The 19323-nt window shown below is 47.1% G+C and overlaps 1 pseudogene; it reads right to left on the bottom strand.

The window, feature by feature from the left end:
• Positions 1 to 18299: 18299 nt before the first annotated feature.
• Positions 18300 to 18896, bottom strand: LOC146868092 (small ribosomal subunit protein eS10 pseudogene; annotated as a pseudogene).
• Positions 18897 to 19323: the final 427 nt, after the last annotated feature.

Genomic DNA, 19323 nt, shown 5'->3' with positions numbered 1-19323 from the left:
CTCTCTTTAAAAGTAAGCCCGGTACAACAGAAAAGAAACTGTATGTAATTCGGGTCTCTCTGAGGGCAGACAGGCAAGGCAAATTGCATAATATACTGCTGCCCTCTACTGTCTAATTGTCTAGTAGTAGTTAGTAAGTACTGCTTCTCATTAACCATCAAGTTATCATCATCATGCATGCATTTCCTTTTTCTCCCTTTTATTAGATTATGGATATGGTCGTCTGCCAAGATTGTGTTTTGTTGTTTGTCCATGCATACTGTTTTTCTTTGTCAAACCTTTCCCAAAAACCCCTCTTCCCAACCATTCATCAAACCTTAACCCTCTTCCCCCGGGCTGTGTGATTTATTGAGATGTAACTAAATTAAATGTACACCAATAATTGATCACATGCTTGCTGGGGTGGATGTGGTGAAAGCAACACTAATTCAATTTCAAGGCAGGGCGAGGATCTTCTTCTGCTTGCCCACCCATGATCAGTATATTCAAAGGAACCTAATAAACAATACCCAAAATAAATATCAAGTAATTAACATTAATTAACCACTATATATTAATTAAATGAATACAAATTACTTCCCACCCTTTACTCCTATAAACACCAAAACACACACCTAAAATTAATTGCACAATTACCATAATTAATTACCAATTAATTAATTAAAATTAATTAACAACAAATTATTAATTCATAATTTAAAAATAAATTACTTCCCACCCTTAACACCTATAAACACCACAACACACACCTAAAATTAATTACACAATTACCATAATTAGTTACCAATTAATTAATTACAATTAATTAACAACAAATTATTAATTCATAATTTAAAAATAAATTACTTCCCACACTATACACCTATAAACACCACAACACAGACCTACAGATAATTACACAATTACCATAGTTAATTACCAATTAATGAATTAAAATTAATTAACAATTAATTATTAATTAATAATAAATTTCTTTACACATTTAACACTATAACCTCTCAATTAAATAAATATTAATTAAAAAAATCAATAAATGTAATATAATTAAATTACTTTCCACCCTATTCCCCTATAAACCCACAACCTGCTACAGAACTAAAAACGCAAAATTCAAATAAAAAAAATAATAACTACAAATAATTTAACACATATATATAAAAATACAAATAATTCTTATACAAAAAAACTTACAACACATACATATAAAATATATACTTAATTACATACAATTAATAAAAAACGATATTTTGAACAACTATATTTTTGCAAACAATATTAAACACTTCGATATTTTTAAAATCGATATTACTTACCTTAAGTGATATTCTTGACCACGATGTTCTTGCTGTCGATATTTCTGAACCACGATATTTATGACTCGATATTTGTGCAACTCAATATTTTTTATTCAATATTCTGTCCCTGCACCATTTCCTACATTACAAAGGCAGAGCAGATCTGGAAGTAGTATGGGAAGAAATACTGCTGGGCAATCCCTAGGCAAACGATTGTACAGATTTGCCTTACAAATGCTATCTCACCATGAGTTGACTAGCTATGAAGCATGTGACTGCTTGAGTTCTAAGGGAATCAAGGTAAATCAAAGGCAATCATGTTGCTTAGTTTAAGCTTGACATCATCCTACTAGAGAGTTCTGATAAGCCTACATGAAATTGAATACGTTACACATTGTAATCCCACAAAAAAAGATATTTTAAAATCAAATATGTTGGACACATACTATCCAAAGAGAAGCACGTTATTAGACAAACTATCCCTCTCTGGAGTTGCCTATTTTTACGCATGTAGAAACAATGTGGCAGAAGAGAACAATGGAAAATTTTAAGTTGAAGGTGCCAGTGATTGTTTAATACACCATAGTAAACCTATTCTTATTAATAATCGTAAACTAAGTTGTGACTATTTAGCATCTCTTCTACTATTTAAACCATGGTGCAAAGAAAAATAAATGTATAGGTCCCTTTGACGTACTTACAAATGCTGGATCAAGAGTTAGAAGCAGAAAACATATTAATGCAGATCTTCCACTCAATAATGCATCTACTAATAATACTTCCACTTCCAGGACTTGTGACCCATGTGGACAACCAATAATTAATACTGAAGCTGTAGTTGCTATGGACGAAGTTCAGCATGCAATGGCCTACTTTAGGGGTGACTTACATGTAAGAAAAGGGAAGATTAGGGCCTGGCAAGTGGGTGCACTTGCCAGGTCGACATGGCAGTATAAACCGCTCAGACACTGCAGTGGCAGGTTCTGAGACACCTTTTCAGGACTGCTTGGGTGGGTGGAACAATAAGTGCTGCAGGCCCGCTAGCAGCATTTGCTTTACAGGCCCTGGCACTCTTAGTGCACTTTACTAGGGACTTACTAGTAAAACAAATATGCCAATCATGGAAACACCAATCCATAACACAATTTACAACAGGAGCACTTGCAGTTTGACACTGAATAGTAGTGAGAAAGTGCGCAGAGACATAAAACCAGCAAAAACAGAGTCAAAATCGGGAGGTCAGAAAGCAAAAAGCCTGGGGAAACTCACCAAAAGGTGCCAGGTCTAACAATCACCCTACCCACCTACATAGAAGGGCTTCAGTGGAGGAATTTTCAGACCTAGCTCATCGTGAAGTTAAGTAGTTAAGCAAATATGCTAGAGCGCGGGCCTACGGAGAGGGAAAGAGACCTATCCGCACCCTAGCCAATACCTTACGCCCTCGATATCAGGTGGCGATGATCCCATCTCTCCATTTGGAGGATGGAAACATTGTCACAGCTCAGGAAGACATAATTCACATATTTACACAATACTACACTCAACAATACACGTCAAAATGCACCGCCACCATAGCAATCATTGCAAAAATACCTTGCAGAGATTGCCATGGTTTGTCTAGAAATGGGACAGCAGCAATTTTTAGCTGCACCTATCATCTGTGAAGAGATCGCCCAAGCAATAGACGACCTCAGCGGCACATGCGCTTCCGGATTAGATGGCTTCACCAGAGCTTTTTATAAAGCATATAAAACTGAGTTAACCCCGTACCTCCTTGAGGTTTACAAAGAGGCCTTATCAAGCTGCATTTCCCCCCAAACAATGTGAGAAGCAGTCATAACTCTCCTATTAAAACCTGTCAAACCACCAGAATATTGCGCATCCTACCGACATCATTGTTAAATCATGACAATAAAACTTTAGCCGAAGTACTAGCTACACGCCTGTCCCTACTAATGGACACACTTATCTCCCCACTACAATCGGGCTTCGTTCCCAACCGCTCTACATCGGTCAACCTGCAAACTATATTTGCAGTTCCTAATCAAATCAACCCTGAACTACCCGCAGTAGCAGTTTTATTGGAGGCCAAATAAGCGTTTGATTCACTGGAATTGCCCTTTCTACTAGCCATACTAAACAAACTTGGCTGTCGTAAGGGCTTCTGCGACCTAGTTTGATTATTGTATGCTGCTCCTATTTTTTTGTGAATCTTTTTATTGGTTTTTCACATGAAAATGCGAAGAAAAGCAGTAACATATGCAGAGGAATCCCATAAATGGCCCCAGGGGTAAGGGGTGATTCGAAACTGTAGGACATTGCGATTCAGATACAGCAAGAGAGAATAACAATTGTGTATTATGGTGAGATATGGGCGCCAACAATAGTGTAAATACCTCTGTACAATGCATGCCTATGCACACAGTGCGTGGATGGTATGCTGCTCCTATAGCGTGTTTAAACATAAATGGCACCAACACGGACCGGTTCCTTCTGTCCCAGGGTAAGCGGCAGGGATGCCCGCTATCCCTGTTACTATTTATAATCGGTACGGACCCACTTGTGTGACAATTGCAAGTCAAGTTTCAAAAGCTTTATTCGACAGCATGTCATAAAAGCAATTAACATCCTAACAATATCATAAATACTATACTAAAATACAATATTAGAAATACATTAAATCATGATGCTGGCGAATAACTTTAAGAAAAAAAACAACATCAATAATTAAAATGATTTTTAAAATTGATTAAACATCATTTGGTATCAAGCATTCAATGACCAGCTTCAAGGGATTTTAGGGTACGAAGGCGTAATATCCATGCCCACCCCAAAAAGTTTGCGACAGCAATAGCTAAACAGGGAGTGCAATCAGATTTGAGAATTCTTAGTGCTTCCTTGTAACTACGTGTTCCCAAGTTTGAACATACTGGTTTTAACCACCTATGGCGTGGAGCAATATACAAAGGACACACAAACAGCAAGTGTCCTGAGTCTTCAATCAGATCTAGACAATAGGGACATTTATCATCCTGGGTAGATGACCATCTATGGGTAAAAGCTTTTACAGGGAGAGACCCAATTCTAAACTGGAAATACAACTTCCTGTCAATGGGCCTCTCTATAATATCCCAGAATGCCTCGCAAGATGGTATAGATTTAATGTCAAAAAAGCAACCAGTCAAGTTGGAATTTTGGTCAGAGCTAGAGGCTGATGTCAGGGTCATATCCCAGTACAATTTCTTGAGAATTGACTTTGATGGAAAACTTGAACCATTTAAGTCATTCCATAAATGCCCTAGTTCCAATTTTGGAAGCAGATCTCTAATTTCTTTGAGCCATAGGATGGAATGGAAACAATCAGCCCTAATAATGTCTTTCAGGGCTGTGGCATAATGTGCTAGTTCTGAGCTTAAGGCCACCAAACTTACTGTACGCCGCGCGTAGCGGGCTTGGAGGAGAAGTTATTGCCCCACTTTAAGACTGGAGTATACCAACATCCTTACCCAGTACAAAAAAGACATCTTGGTGGCCAAAACCGCCTACTTCTCCTCCAAAATCTTTGCTGCAGAAAACCAGCCTAAGGAGATTTTCACGACTGTCCATAACCTGGCGTTCTCTGACAGAACAACTTTGAAGCCCGCCCCCTCCGAGGAACTCTGCCACTCCCTCAAGAACTACTTCATCCATAAAATTTCTACTATTAAAGCTAACATCCCGCCCCCTTCTCCCTCTTTTGTTGACCCCCAATGCCCCCCTCCCAAGGGACAACTCACTGCCCTCCCCCCCATATCTAAGGAAGCCCTGTCTTCCTTGGTACCTTTGGTTAAATCTGGCTCTTCACTCGACCCCTGTCCTGCTCACATTCTCCGTCACATCTTTGTTTCCTGCCCGGATCCTCCCCTTCACCTCCTCAACAGTTCTCTGGCTAAAGGTGTGGTTCCTTCCCCCTTGAAGTCTGCGGTTGTTGTGCCGATTCTAAAAAAAACTGGGGCAGACCCCTCTGTCCCTTCCAATTTCCGCCCCATCTCCCTCTTACCTTTTCTGGCAAAGGTGCTCGAGCGCCATGTCACCGGCGCTTTGAGCTCCTTTGTAGAGACTCATGGAGCTCTCGCTCCCCGCCAGGCCGGCTTCCGCCCCGCACACTCCACGGAGTCCGTTGTTATTTTGGTCTTGGACAACCTCAGGGAGGGTATGGATACTAACCGGCGCCAGGCCCTTGTGCTCCTCGATCTCTCAGCCGCCTTTGACACGGTGGATCATACCATCCTGCTTTCCCGTGTCAGGGCGGCCGGGATCGGAGGGACCGCCTTGGTCTGGCTATCATCCTTCCTGAGCGACCGCACATCTGAGTAGATTTCAGATGTAATTTTATGTCTTTGGGGGAAATGCTATTCCAAGCTTTGAATTGGGAGGGTGCAGGGGAGGTGACCTGGTTGTGTATATTATGTTCAGTGTTGATGTTAAAAAGGACTGCGGCGTGGTCTGTCCATGTTAAGGGGAGAATATCTCCTAGTGAAATGTGTTTATTGTTGGTAAATAAACCGTCTAGAGTATGGCCAGCTCGATGAGTGGGTTTGTTATCCAGTTGGGAGAGACCTATGGACTCGAAATCAGAGAGTAAAGCTGATGTGTTTTCTTCGTTATTGGCTTCGAGATGAAAATTGAAATCTCCCAAGATAGTAAAGTTAGCTTCTCCTGCTGATGGTTCTGCTAGGAGAGATAGGGAAGAGAGAAAGTCTGTCCGGAGTCCGGGAGGACGATATAGAAGAATGCCTTTAAATGTATATGATTTGGTAAGTGATATGGAAAAAGAAAAAGCTTTGCAATCTTTGCTAGGGATACTTTCTGTTTTAACAGTGTAGTGGTTACGATAAATGATAACTAGACCACCGCCTCTTTTGTTGTTTCTATCTAGTCTTTTGGCAGAGAAATCATCCGGGGTTGCGGTGGCAAAATCAGGCCCCGAGGAAGGATAGGCCCAAGTCTCAGTCAGAAATAGAAGGTCGACATTGTAATTGTCAATGAAAGCGAGTATTTCGTATTTATGCTTAGGTAAAGAGTGGACATTGATAAGTGCGGTCGTGGCGATGTTATTTTTATGAGTAGATGAATGCACACTAGTGGAAGCAGGCTGTTTACTAGAGCTAGACATGTGGTTACAATTTTTGCATGGTATTACAATATGAGTGCTTTTTGTAGCTGAAGTAAAGCAGGGACATGATTGTGACTCTTTAGAGGTGGCAGCAATCTGGCATAAATGTGTCCTGGTGTAAGTACGAAAACATGGTAGTTTAACTGGGTTACATGGATCAGGGAGGGGGCCCTGGGCGCGGTCCAGGCACGGACGGGCGCAGATGGGCTTGCCTTTAGCGCGTCTTTGGCACGCCGCCGGCGCGGCCGCTGCGCGCGCCCGCTGCGCGCGTCCGCTGCGCGAAGCGAGTGGCATCGATCTTTTGAATGTTATTGCAGGCCGCTGATTGGAGGGCGAGGACTTTAACTCCAGCTTGGCCCACTATTGGCATTATCATATTCAGATGATATTATGTTCTTTCTCAAGGATCCGGAATCTGACCTTTCCCCCGTGTTGAGGGAGGTAATCCGTTTCGGGGCGCTGTCGGGTCTTGCGATTAAAGGGACTATTCTGAGATCTTTCCATTAACACACGCCACATTCTAGACTCCTCTGGACTTCCCTCTCTAATGGTGTATAGACCCCCCCAAATATATCTTTGTCTACCTACATCATCAAAGTTCTGAGGTAATAGGGATGAACTATGGCCCTGCAATGGTTAAATTAGCTACTTTAATCGACAAATGGCTAAAACTCCCTCTATCCATGGCCGGTAGAATTGCGATAATAAAGATGGTAGTACTTCCCTGTTTTTTATATTTATTTGTAATCATCTCAATTGCGCTAACTAGCGCATTTTTCGATAACCTTCTAAGTATACTCACTCATGTAAAATGGGCGGGCAAACACCCTAGAATTGGTTGGAATACCCTAACCTTACCCTATGAACCCTATGAAGGCTTTGGAGTCCAGGACTTCCACCTTTATTATCTGGTACCATTATGAAGCACAACTCCCATTCCTTAAGCTCGAGAGCTCACAAATCCACCCTTACCCACTCGATACACTCTTACCGCATGGATTACCCAGAAATATCTGAGACATCCAACCACGTGCTGGGCATTGTCGTAACTCCAAAGATACCTTGGTGTTGAACACCTGCATTCTCCACACATTCCAACAGCAAATAACCCATGGCTACCCGTCACAACTGAAACACTCACCAAGATAACCCTATCCACCTGTCGCATTCATAAACTAGGTGATATCTTTGACGAGGCAGGATTACGCTCGGTCACGTCCCTCACAGAAGGTCACAATGTCACACAAATGGATAGATTTATACTACATAGGATGCACAGCGTGCTCCATGCCAAGATTCATAATGCTCCCCTAGAACCGCCTGAACTCCCCCTATTATGAATGGTTATTTCGACTCGTGACAGAACACATTTAGTATACAGGCTTCACCACACAGCATCCAACAGGAAAACTGTCGCTGACAGAGGGGCGAGAGCAGCCTGGGAAAGAGACTTGGGTACCCCCTTACCGGACAAAGACTGGCTTTACTGTTGTGAACAAACCAGATTACTCTCAAACAATCATTGACACAAACTAATACATTTTAAGTACCTACATTGCTCATACATAATGTCCAAATTTGATCCTATCAAACCCCACAAATGCCCTAAATGCGCATCAGAACAAGCCGATTTCCTACACTTAGCCTGGAACTGTGCACCTATCCTAGCATACTGGGAGAAAGTGTTTCATGTCCTGTCACTAATGGAGGAAGCTGAGATTGATCCCACTCTGCTTACAGCCCTCTTGGGGTTCAACCGTTACCAACGGGAATCCGGCGATACACTGTCATCGTGCTACTATTAGCCAAGCGCTAACTATCTATGCATTGGGGAGCAACAACTCACCCTTCAGTCAAACACTAGATGCAAGACTTAGTAAACTGCGATAACACAAGCGACATTTGTGCTTCTCTCCAACCACCTGCACCCAAACCTAAAATCATTTGTCAGCCGCTGAGATCATACTAACAGTTGTTTCCATTGGAAAATGGAAACCACCCCCTGGACTAATGCACATCACTAAGTGAAACCAACACGTGAAACTGGCCTCAATCAAGCTATACACAATGTCCAACCTCCTTCCCTCTTCTCTCCTCCCTTCCCTCTACATACAGCCTCGGCTATGTGAGGAACAGCATCTCCCGATAGTGGACATTTTCTCCCTGCGAATAGGTACCATGGCTTTCCGCCCACTGTATACTCTGTGCTATAGATACCAATTGGCCCATTAGGATGGCGGTCGGAAAACCACCTCGACCGTCATGGTAGCGGAAAACAACTGCCCACCGGTACCGCGGCAAAACCGGCAGTCTGATTAGGATCAACCTCCCAAAAAAAAGAACCGTAGCAGGAAAGAGGCAACGAAAAAACACCCGTAGCGGGCGGAGCTCGTGAAAAAACATCTGCGATGGTCAGATTTGCAGCGGAAACACACCAAACCACCACCAGGCCCGCAGAGTAACCGCCAGTGAAATTAGGATTCCCCCGATGTGACAGCGGAACGTTCCACTGTTTCCAACCGCCGCGATTGCAAATAGTGATGAATATGAGAGACGGTGGAAGGGCTGTAGCATAGCCACCGCTGCGGACGCTCCGTGACAAATATGGCGGTCGACAAAAAAAAAGATCACAACAAGGCCACCAAGTGCATGCAGCAAAACAGCCTTGCCCTCAAAAACACCTAACACACCCCACTGACACCCCCCCATGGCAACTTAAAAAATACAAATCCCAGGACAACCCACACAACACACCTGACAGCGGAACCCCATTTTAACACACCCACATAGTTGAGTATAAAACCAGCCCCTTCCCTGACCACAATCCTTTGCAATACTCCAGAAATAAAGGTACAAACACCACAGCTGAAAGAAGAGGCAAATCATCACACCATCACAACACACACACACCACACACATCACCACCACCACCACCAACTCCACACCTGCACCCATAACCCCTTTGCACATCACACACCATGGCACCACAGAAAATGCCCAAATTCACAGAGAGTGAGTTGTCAGTCATGGTAGATGAGATAATAAGAGTAGAGCCACAATTGTTTGGTAACCTGGTCCAACAGACACCATTAGCCACCAGAACACAAATATGGACAAGGATAGTTGACAGGGTCAGTGCAGTAGGGACCACCCTGCGCTCTAAGCAGGAAATCATGAAGCGGTTGCATGACCTGAAGAGGGTTGTGAAATAGATGAGGAACAAGAACCGTGAGCTTGCTCAGAGGACTGGCGGTGGCCCTCCCATCCCACCAAGAACATTCACTGCATGGGAGGAGAAGGTGCTTTCCATACTGCATCCAGAGAGTCTCACAGGAATAGCCGGGGAGTGCAGGCTGGTAAGTACCAACAAATGTATTCCATTGCACTGCTATGTACTGTCTAGCACAACTACAAAGCCACATCTCCGAGGCCCAAGTACATTCATCTGCACCACAATACCCAACACAGGTCTCACAGATGTAACATTCACTCCATCTGAATCACCCCAAAGGTAGCCGACATTTACAGGGTTGTTTTTGTCCAGGCAACCAGCACTACAACCAGGCCCCCTGTCCCACCACTGAGCAGGATGTAGCACTCCACCCCACCCAGAAGCATGTGGCAGCCATTGTATGGTCCCCCTTCACCTACCAGGTAGGTAGCCATCTTCCCAGAGAGGGCTGTTTGGGGGTGGGAGGCCTGCACTACAACTCATACCAGGCACCCTGTCCCACCCCTGAGCAGGATGGAGCACTCCGCCCCTCCCAGAAACATGTGGCAGCCATTAGATCACTACAAACAAACTAACAGGTAGGTAGCCATCTTCCCAGGGAGGGCTGTTTGGGGTTGGGAGGCCTGCACTACAACTCACACCAGGCCCCCTGTCCCACCCTTGAGCAGGATGGAGCACTCCACCCCACCCAGAAGCATGTGGCAGCCATTAGATCACTACAAACAAACTAATAGGTAGGTAGCCTTCTTCCCAGGGAGGGCTGTTTGGGGGTGGGAGGCATGCAGTAGAACTCTCACCATGCACCCCTGTCCCACCCCTGAGCAGGATGGAGCACTCCCCCCAACCCAGAAGCATGTGGCAGCCATTATATGGTTCCCCTCACCTAACAGGTAGGTAGCCATCTTCCCAGGGAGGGCTGTTTGGGGTTGGGGTGCCTGCACTAGAACTAACACCAGGCCCCCTGTCCCACCCCTGAGCAGGATGGAGCACTCCACCCCACCCTGAAGCATGTGGCAGCCATTAGATCACTACAAACAACCTAACCGGTTGGTAGCCATCTTCCCAGGGAGGGCTGTTTGGGGGTGCGAGGCCTGCAATACAACTCACACCATGCACCCCTGAGCAGGATGGAGCACTTCACCCCACCCCACCTTGAAGCATGTGGCAGCCATTGTATGGTTCCCCTCACCTAACAGGTAGATAGCCATTTTCTAAGGAGGGCTGTTTGGGTGTTGGAGCCCTGCACTACAACTCACACCAGGCCCCCTGTCCCACCCCTGAGCAGGATGGAGCACTCCACCCCTCCCCGAAGCATGTGCCAGAAAGTCCACCACAATGTGACAACAGGACAGTTAAGCAGACAGTTCCTTTTCCCTCAGCATTCCTCAAGAAAAGCATGGAGACATATGACAACACAAGGCCCCACATCACACAAAAACTGACACAGATACAACTCCAATTTACAGTGTGCAGACAGCTAAGAGTATGTAACGGTCACAGACATAGAAGTGTGAATCACCAAATCGCAGGTTGAAGCAAATAAGGGCACAAACATGCACAGCAACGAATGCTCTCTGTAACTTCCATGGGGGCTGAGCATGAAGGACCATAGGAAGAGTAAACAAGCATAGTCTGTTGAACAAAGAAATCAAAGCACAGGACAGCACAAATGTATGCATGAGATGACAGTGGCTAGTTTATGCGCAGATGTAACAGCTGCCAGTCAGAGTAATCAGCAAAGATGCTTCACATCAAGTTGTATAGCCGCCAGTTGTCAGATGACAACCTTTCATCGTAATCATAAAATCTTCACATGGGGCCTGGAATCCATTGACATGTCACACCATGGCAAAATAATGTATGTACCTCCACATCATGTCATGATGTACATCACTGTGCAGACATACAATGTGTGAAATAGTTAAATGTGTGTTACATAACGTGCAAATAAGTGACATTGAACAGCAAGGTTGAGGTGTGCACGTCAATGACCATTTCCGCTCTGTCCCACTGGTGACCAAGAACTAACTGCAGAGGACGACAACATCAACCTGCAGAGCCAGTCTCCTCCCCCAGAACATGGACTCTCTGATGCGGACTACTTGGATTTTGAGGATTCGGAGCTCGAAGCCAGCCCATCTGGTATGACAGGGTGCAGCAGGTCCCAGGACACCACTGCCACCCCCAGCCCCTCACCAACAACAAACAACGCTGACCCCTGCTAGAATGACCTGTGCGGCCACCGCCACCAGCACAAGTATGTGCATACAGTGGTGAGGTAACAGGTCCGTGACAGCAGGGCAGGTGGGAGGACAAGTGGGAGTCAAAGACAACAGGACCCTGGGACCGAAGCCCTGGCAAACATCACCAGAGTCCTTGGGGCCTATGAACAGGTCCAGGGACAAACTGGCCAGGCTCATCAAGATGCCCGTGAGCTCCAACAGCTGCTGAGGTCCGTAGACAACCGCATGGGCCAAATCATGGACATCATGGCCCAGCTAGTGGCAGTACGTACTGAGGGTCAGCCCTGCGGCACAAACAACACCTCCACCTCCCTCCGGTGTCCTGCAGGATGCCAGTTCCCCATCCTTCCCTGTGGACACGGAGAGGGGTAACTTCTCAGACCCCACTGGCCCAGCAGCTGTGGCCCCCCCTGCCAAAAAACCAAGGAGCCGTCTGAAGAAATCCTTGGGAGTAACCCGTGGCAAAGCACCTGCCAAACGCCATTCAAGGAGCCAGCCATGATGGCACACCTCTTCACCCTGCCATTGACTTTGTCAACTGTCCTTCCCCCACACAGCCATGTTAATGGCATCCGTCTGTTGGACTGGGTCACCACATCAATGTGGTGTGGAATCAAATGTCTCGTCTACCATCACTGACAACTCATTGCTCCACCCTTCACAATTCTGTAAATATTCACTCCCCTGTCACATATACCCATTGTAAATAAACACTCCTTACATACCAACGTTGCTGTGTCTGCTCCATGTTTATCACAGTATGTGCAATATTAACCATGATTACAATGTCACAGGAGCATGGATTGTCTGTAGGCAAGGAGAGGCTGAAGGGACCTTGGAAAACACAACAGAACAATAGTCACTAGTCAGGTGCTGGCATCACAGCCATCACACAACACTTGTCATCAAGGTACTCCAACCTGCACAAATTACAATGAGCAACAGTACCGACATAGACATCCTGCAGCTCTGCATAACTACCCTGTTCCCTAAACATTGGCAGCCAGCACTGAGTCAACAACAGGCTGCAGTCACAAAGCTCACATTGACCTTTTCAACAACAACATCAGCAGACAATGGCCCCGTTGTACATTGTCACTCACCTTCAAGTGATGTAGCGGTTGATCAGCTGTTGTCGCAGGTCGACACCTTCCTCCTCTCCACTATCCTTGTCACTCGACATGGGTTGGTTTGCGGGCGGGGGCCTCGGCTGCTCATCACCATCTAGGAGCAGTGGGATCTCCTAGCGCAAGGCCAGGATGTGGAGCATGCAGCATGCGACAATGATCTAACACACCTTTTTGGGCGAGTACATCAGGGCACCTCCGGTCTTGTCCAGGCAGCGAAACCGTGACTTGAGGAGACCAAAGGTACGCTCACCACACAACGGGTCCTCCCATGGGCATCATTGTAGCGGACTTCAGCTGGTGTCCGGGGATTCCACAGTGGGCTCAGCAACCAAGGACGGTTGGGATATGCAGAGTCACCTAGGTGTGAGATACACAGACCTATTTTGTAATGCAACTGTGGCAGAGGACAGCATGTCACACACACAGCACCCTAATTGACTCTGCATACTCACCCACAATCCATGCATGCTCAGGAAGCAGATTAGCCATCAGCTGGGGCACAATGCTGTTACGCATGATGTGTGAGTCATGCGCCAAGCCTGGAAATTTGGCACACACGTGCGAGATGATCATATCCGCCTGGCACACCACTTACACGTTGATGGAACGGAAATGTTTCCTATTCCTGTAGATGTGCTCACGTGTCTGTGGTGGAACGAGCCCAACATGTGTGCAATCAATGGCAGGAAGCACCTCCAAAACAATATCTGACTATGAGAATGCACAAAGTGATATGGCCACATCTAGCATGAGCAGCCCTGAGAGTATTTCATACAGCATATGTGTGAAACTGCAACACTACTGTCTCATACCTAGCTGCTGTACATGCCACACCTTCAGGCGTAAGTTGAACAGGGCACACATCAACAACACAATGAGCACAGTCTGTGCGTAAACAACAAGTGTGTGCATGAGTCAAGAAATGTAGACCGTCAAATCTGCACATTGTTCATTAAGACATACATCACTGTGATTTTCTGAGCCCTTTCACACATTGACATGTGTACACATTGGAGAGTCCATCACAACACTGTTCTGTGTACATGCCCATCACTATCACAAGTGACATGTGAGGGAGTACATGCCAATGTTCAAAATCACATTCACAAACATGGCATGTGTAGTCAGCAGTGGGGTAAATGTTACATTGGCATTGTGTGCACAATGATGTGCCATTAACCATGTGGCCAAACCGGCAGTGTGCACTGTTGATAACTGCCCATTGGCCATTGACACAGCATGATGTATCCATAGGTGCAGTCAAAGTGCTCTGCCACCCAAATCACGGTCACTCATAGCAATGAATGGCACCCAAATCGCGGTAGCTACTGCCTGGCCCCAGCGGTGTGTCACCGCCAATGCCCAGCACACAATCGCGGTAGTGATAGGCATATACACATGCTCAAATGGCGGTTGGCATGCACCGCCACCCAAATCCCGGTCATTCATATCAATGTATGGCACCCAAATCGCGGTAGCTACTGTCTGGCCCCAGCGGTGTGTCACCGCCAATGCCAAAGCCACACTTGCGGTACTGATAGGCATATGAGTATTGCCAAATGGCGGTTGGCATGCTCCGCCACCCAAATCACGGTCATTCATATCAATGTACGGCACCCAAATCGCGGTAGCTGCCGCCTGGGCCCAGCGGTGTGTCACCGCCAATGCCCAACACACAATCGCGGTAGTGATAGGCATATAAACATGCTCAAATGGCGGTTGGCATGCTCCGCCACCCAAATCCTGGTCATTCATACCAATGTATGGCACCCAAATCGCGGTAGCTACCACCTGGCCCCAGCGGTGTGTCACCGCCAATGCCCAACACACAATCGCGGTACTGATAGGCATATGAGTATTGCCAAATGGCGGTTGGCATGCTCCGCCACCCAAATCACGGTCATTCATATCAATGTATGGCACCCAAATCGCGGTAGCTACCACCTGGCCCCAGCGGTGTGTCACCGCCAATACCCAACACACAATCGCGGTAGTGCTAGGCATATAAACATGCTCCAATGGCAGTTGGCATGCTCCGCCACCCAAATCCCGGTCATTCATATCAATGTATGGCACCCAAATCGCGGTAGCTACCGCCTGGCCCCAGCGGTGTGTCACCGCCAATGCCCAACACAAATCACGGTAGTGATAGGCATATACACATGCTCAAATAGTGGTTGGCATGCAATGCCACCCAAATCACGGTCATTCATATCAATGTATGGCACCCAAATCGCGGTTCCTACCACCTGGACCCAGCGGTGTGTCACAGCCAATGCCAAAGCCACACTTGCGGTACTAATAGGCATATTAGTATTGCCAAATGGCAGTTGGCATGCTCTACCACCCAAATCACAGTTATTCATATCAATGTATGGCACCGAAATCACGGTAGCTACCGCCTGGACCCCCAAAACCACACTTGCAGTAGTGATAGTTATATACACATGCTAAAATGGCGGTTGGCATGCTCCGCCACCAAAATCACGGTCACTCATAGCAATGTATGGCACACAAATCGCAATAGCTACTGCCGGCCCCTGTGGTGTGTCACCGCCATGGACCATGCCCTTACAGCCAATGTGAACTGCAATCGCGGTAACCTAATGCAATTTTGAAAATCGCGGTAGGCGTGCTCCGCCACCGCGGAGCCGATCATTGGGTGCAATTGAAAGATGCACCACCGCGGTAGTGCCCGCCTGGCCCCTGCGGTGTGTCACCGCCATGGACCATGCTCTTACAGCCAATGGGAACCGCAATCGCGGTAGCCTAATGCAATTTTGAAAATCGCGGTAGGCGTCCTCTGCCACTGTGGAGCCGGTCATTGGATGCATTTGAAAAAGGCTGACCTGGAACACCAATTGCAGCAGCTTAGAACCACTGAAACTACCCCAGGGGCTATATATGTGTGGGTGAGAGCCTCACATTTCCACAGCTCACAGAGCCTGCTGCCTGCCACCCCTTAACACCAACTGCTGCTGCTGCTGTCTCCAGGGAGTGCTGCCTGCCACCTTTCAACACCAACTGCTGCTGCTGCTGTCTCCAGGGACTGCTGCCTGCCACCCCTCAACACCAACTGCTGCTGTTGCTGTCTCCTGGCCACAGAGATGGCGAGGACTGAGAAGATCCGGGCCAGTCCCTTCACCACGAGGAGCTGGAGGTCCTGGTGGACGAGGTGCTCACACAGTATCCAAGGCTATACGGTGCACCAAATGTCGTGGTAAGTTTTCCAGAGTGGAAGTGAGAGTGCAAGGGGGGCACACATGAAGTTGATCTGCTGCAGTATGTGCCTGAGAGTGTGGGGTTGTGTCATGCACTGCCTAGCATGCTGTCTCCAGGGGAAAGGGGTGTGTAGCCTATTTCACACGTTTCCCTGCCTGCACATCAAGATTGGAGGGACATGTATTGTCTTGTCAGCCATACAGTGACACAGCAAGTTGGCAATGCAGGAGTCAGGACAGTGATTGCTTGTGTGAATGGCTGTGTGGGTCCCTAATGTCCTTCACAGGCCCACCTGTGGCCTTAGCTAGGGTTGTTGTCCAGAGGGTAGTGATGAAATTTTGTCTGACTCAAAATATGCTTCATCTCCAGTTCAGCACTATGCTCAGGACCTCAATACCCGAGGGCGACACTCTTTTGGGTCATCCACCTATGACACAGCAAATTGCCGTACTATTGTGCGCAGACCCTTCCATTTCCACCAGCATGTGTACAGACTCGCATGTGTAGGCACTGTTTGTGCTCTCAAATTGTCCCTTCATGTAACATTTCTGATGCCCCACGTTGGACCTCAGTGTGACCCCACCTGGCCTGCACAGTCACCGCCCAATCTGACAAGGACACATCACTGAATGTATAGAGTGTTACATGTGTGTTTTTTTCGGGACTCTCCATCAATGAGCCATCTCAGCCCTGTAGATTGCACACAACAGGCCTTGTGAGAAGGGTGTGGGTTTGTAAGATCATTTCCCTCAATGTGACCTCCATGACACAGTGAGCCATACACAGGGCAAGGACATTGAGGGCTGCGCAGTGTTGGACACAGTGAGTCTACCCACAAACATATATTGAGATGTAATGTATGTCTTGGTCACCCAAAAAATGGACAGTAGATGTGGTCAGCCTACACATAGCTTTCCGTGCTGGCATCCTGCATGGGTATGAGATGGGAAGGTACTGTGTCCACCCTCATACCTGCATGCATTTATGAATGATTCTCACATGCTGATGTACCATGTGTGATGCATTATTGTCTCTGGTAGACATATCGGTGAAATTGGGATGAGTCAGTATCATGCTCCTGTAATGGGAGATATGGTACATTACACTGTTTAACTGATTTTTTCACCCTCTTGTCTCCCATGCCTGAGGCTCGAAGTCCACCAGCGTAAGGCCGTGTGGAGGGCCATTGCATGCAAGGTGCTGGCTCTGGGTGTCTACAACTGACGGCGCACACACTGTCACAAGAGGTGGAATGACATCTGCCGGTGAGCAAGAACGCGGCAGAGATGACACTGGGGCTGCTCCCTCGGGCTGGCAGGTTGGCGCACCAGAGCATAACACCACTAATGGCCTGCATCTTAGCTGTGACACAGCCTGAGCTGGATGCACGTTTGAAGGAGCATCAGCAGCAAGCTGGGGGTGAGTATTCTGGGAAGGGTGACTTTATTTGTGAGTGGCTGCATGTGTTCACAGCCTGGGCCAGCGCTGGCCTCTGTGATGTTGGTAGTGTGATACAGTGGCTTGTAAGCGGCCTCTGTGTTGAGTACAGCTGTAATGCATTTTCCCTACCTGTACTTTCTCATGTCATTGGAGTAATGGGCCTTGACATTGCATTCTGAGTTGTGGGATTCTGGCATCGTCTGCATTGGGGTAGTCAGGGACATCCCATGGAAGAGAATGGCAGTGTGAATCATCTGAGTGTGCATTCCTCAATGTGTGCATTGCCTGACGTCAGAATTGTGAGGAGTAGACGTCTGACACCAATGTGCAACTGGAGTTGTGCCCCAAAGAACGACCTGGTGGATGGTATGAGCTCATGGCCATTGTGGACTGTTATGTTGGAGTCTGTATCTGTGTTGTCCCCTTCTGCTCCCTCCAGATGTGACAGTGGCAACATGTTTTGAGGTAAATCTTTGACCCCCTCAGGGCCCTAGGTGTGCTCAGAGTCATTTGTGTGTCTGGTTAAAAGGAGCCACCGTCAGGCTGTTTGGCTGTGTGGTAATCACATGGCTCACTTTTTTTTTTTTTTTTGGTTTTTCAAAATCTTTATTTTACACAAATCCAAAAGAGAGTTTATTGAGGGGGCTGGCCACGTCCACGACCAAATCCACCGCAAAATTGGAACTCTGTAGCAGCTCCAGCACCAGCTTCTGCCTTTTTGTCAGCACCAGGTGGAGCAGTAGTGCGTCTGTAAGTGTGTCTATCAGCCTCACCACGGGTGAGACGTGCAGTTTGCTCACCTTCAAGACCTTTGGGCCTTGGTCTGCCAGTCTCTGGGTGGCTTCTGCGCAGGGTAGCTGGTACAATTTCAGGGGGCAGATGCAGGAAGTCTCTTAGGTACTGGATGCCCTCACTGGTCAGATACCAGTAGAAATGCCTCCGGGCAAACTGCTCCTTCACGTAACGATGTGATTTTAGCGACTGCATGACCTTCATTACATGTACGTTGGGGACATTCTTGTCAGCCAGCTCCGGGTGCTTGGCCATATGGACATCTTTCTTAGCCACCATCACTCCCTCCTTGAACAGGAGCTCATAGATAGAGATTCGATTCTTCTTGGGCATCAACATCTCTGCGGCTGCTTGTAGGCCTGGAGCCGAAAAGGAAAGGAAGGATCATGCGCAGTCCTCATGGCTCACTTATGCCACGTTTGAATGATGACACACAAAATTTGAGTTTTGAATTGAGGTTGCACATTGTTACTGCACAGGGTGGTGTGCAACATGGGGATATCATCATCTTGTTTGGTGCATTGCTTGCATATGTTGTTTGTGTTGATGCCACTGACTTACCCTACATATCTATCTCTTGCAGCATCTCCCATGGGCATGGAAGGACAGGGGATGGACACCAGTGGTGAGGCATCAAGCACGACTGCTACACACGAGCACAGTGACACAGATGTGACCAGCGCCTCGGAGGGGGACAGGAGTATGCTTGAGGAATCACAGCCAGAGATGCAAACCTCAACGTCATCTGATGCCAGCGGTGGCGCATCTATGTTAGCGGGCACAGGGAACGGGGACTCTGCCTTCTCTTCCACCA

This window comes from Triturus cristatus, chromosome 1_2 (genome assembly GCF_964204655.1).
Source record: "Triturus cristatus chromosome 1_2, aTriCri1.1, whole genome shotgun sequence".
NCBI classification, from domain to species: Eukaryota; Metazoa; Chordata; class Amphibia; order Caudata; family Salamandridae; genus Triturus; species Triturus cristatus.
The sequence above is the reverse complement of the archived record's forward strand: the minus strand, read 5'-3'. Positions and strand labels throughout refer to the sequence as shown.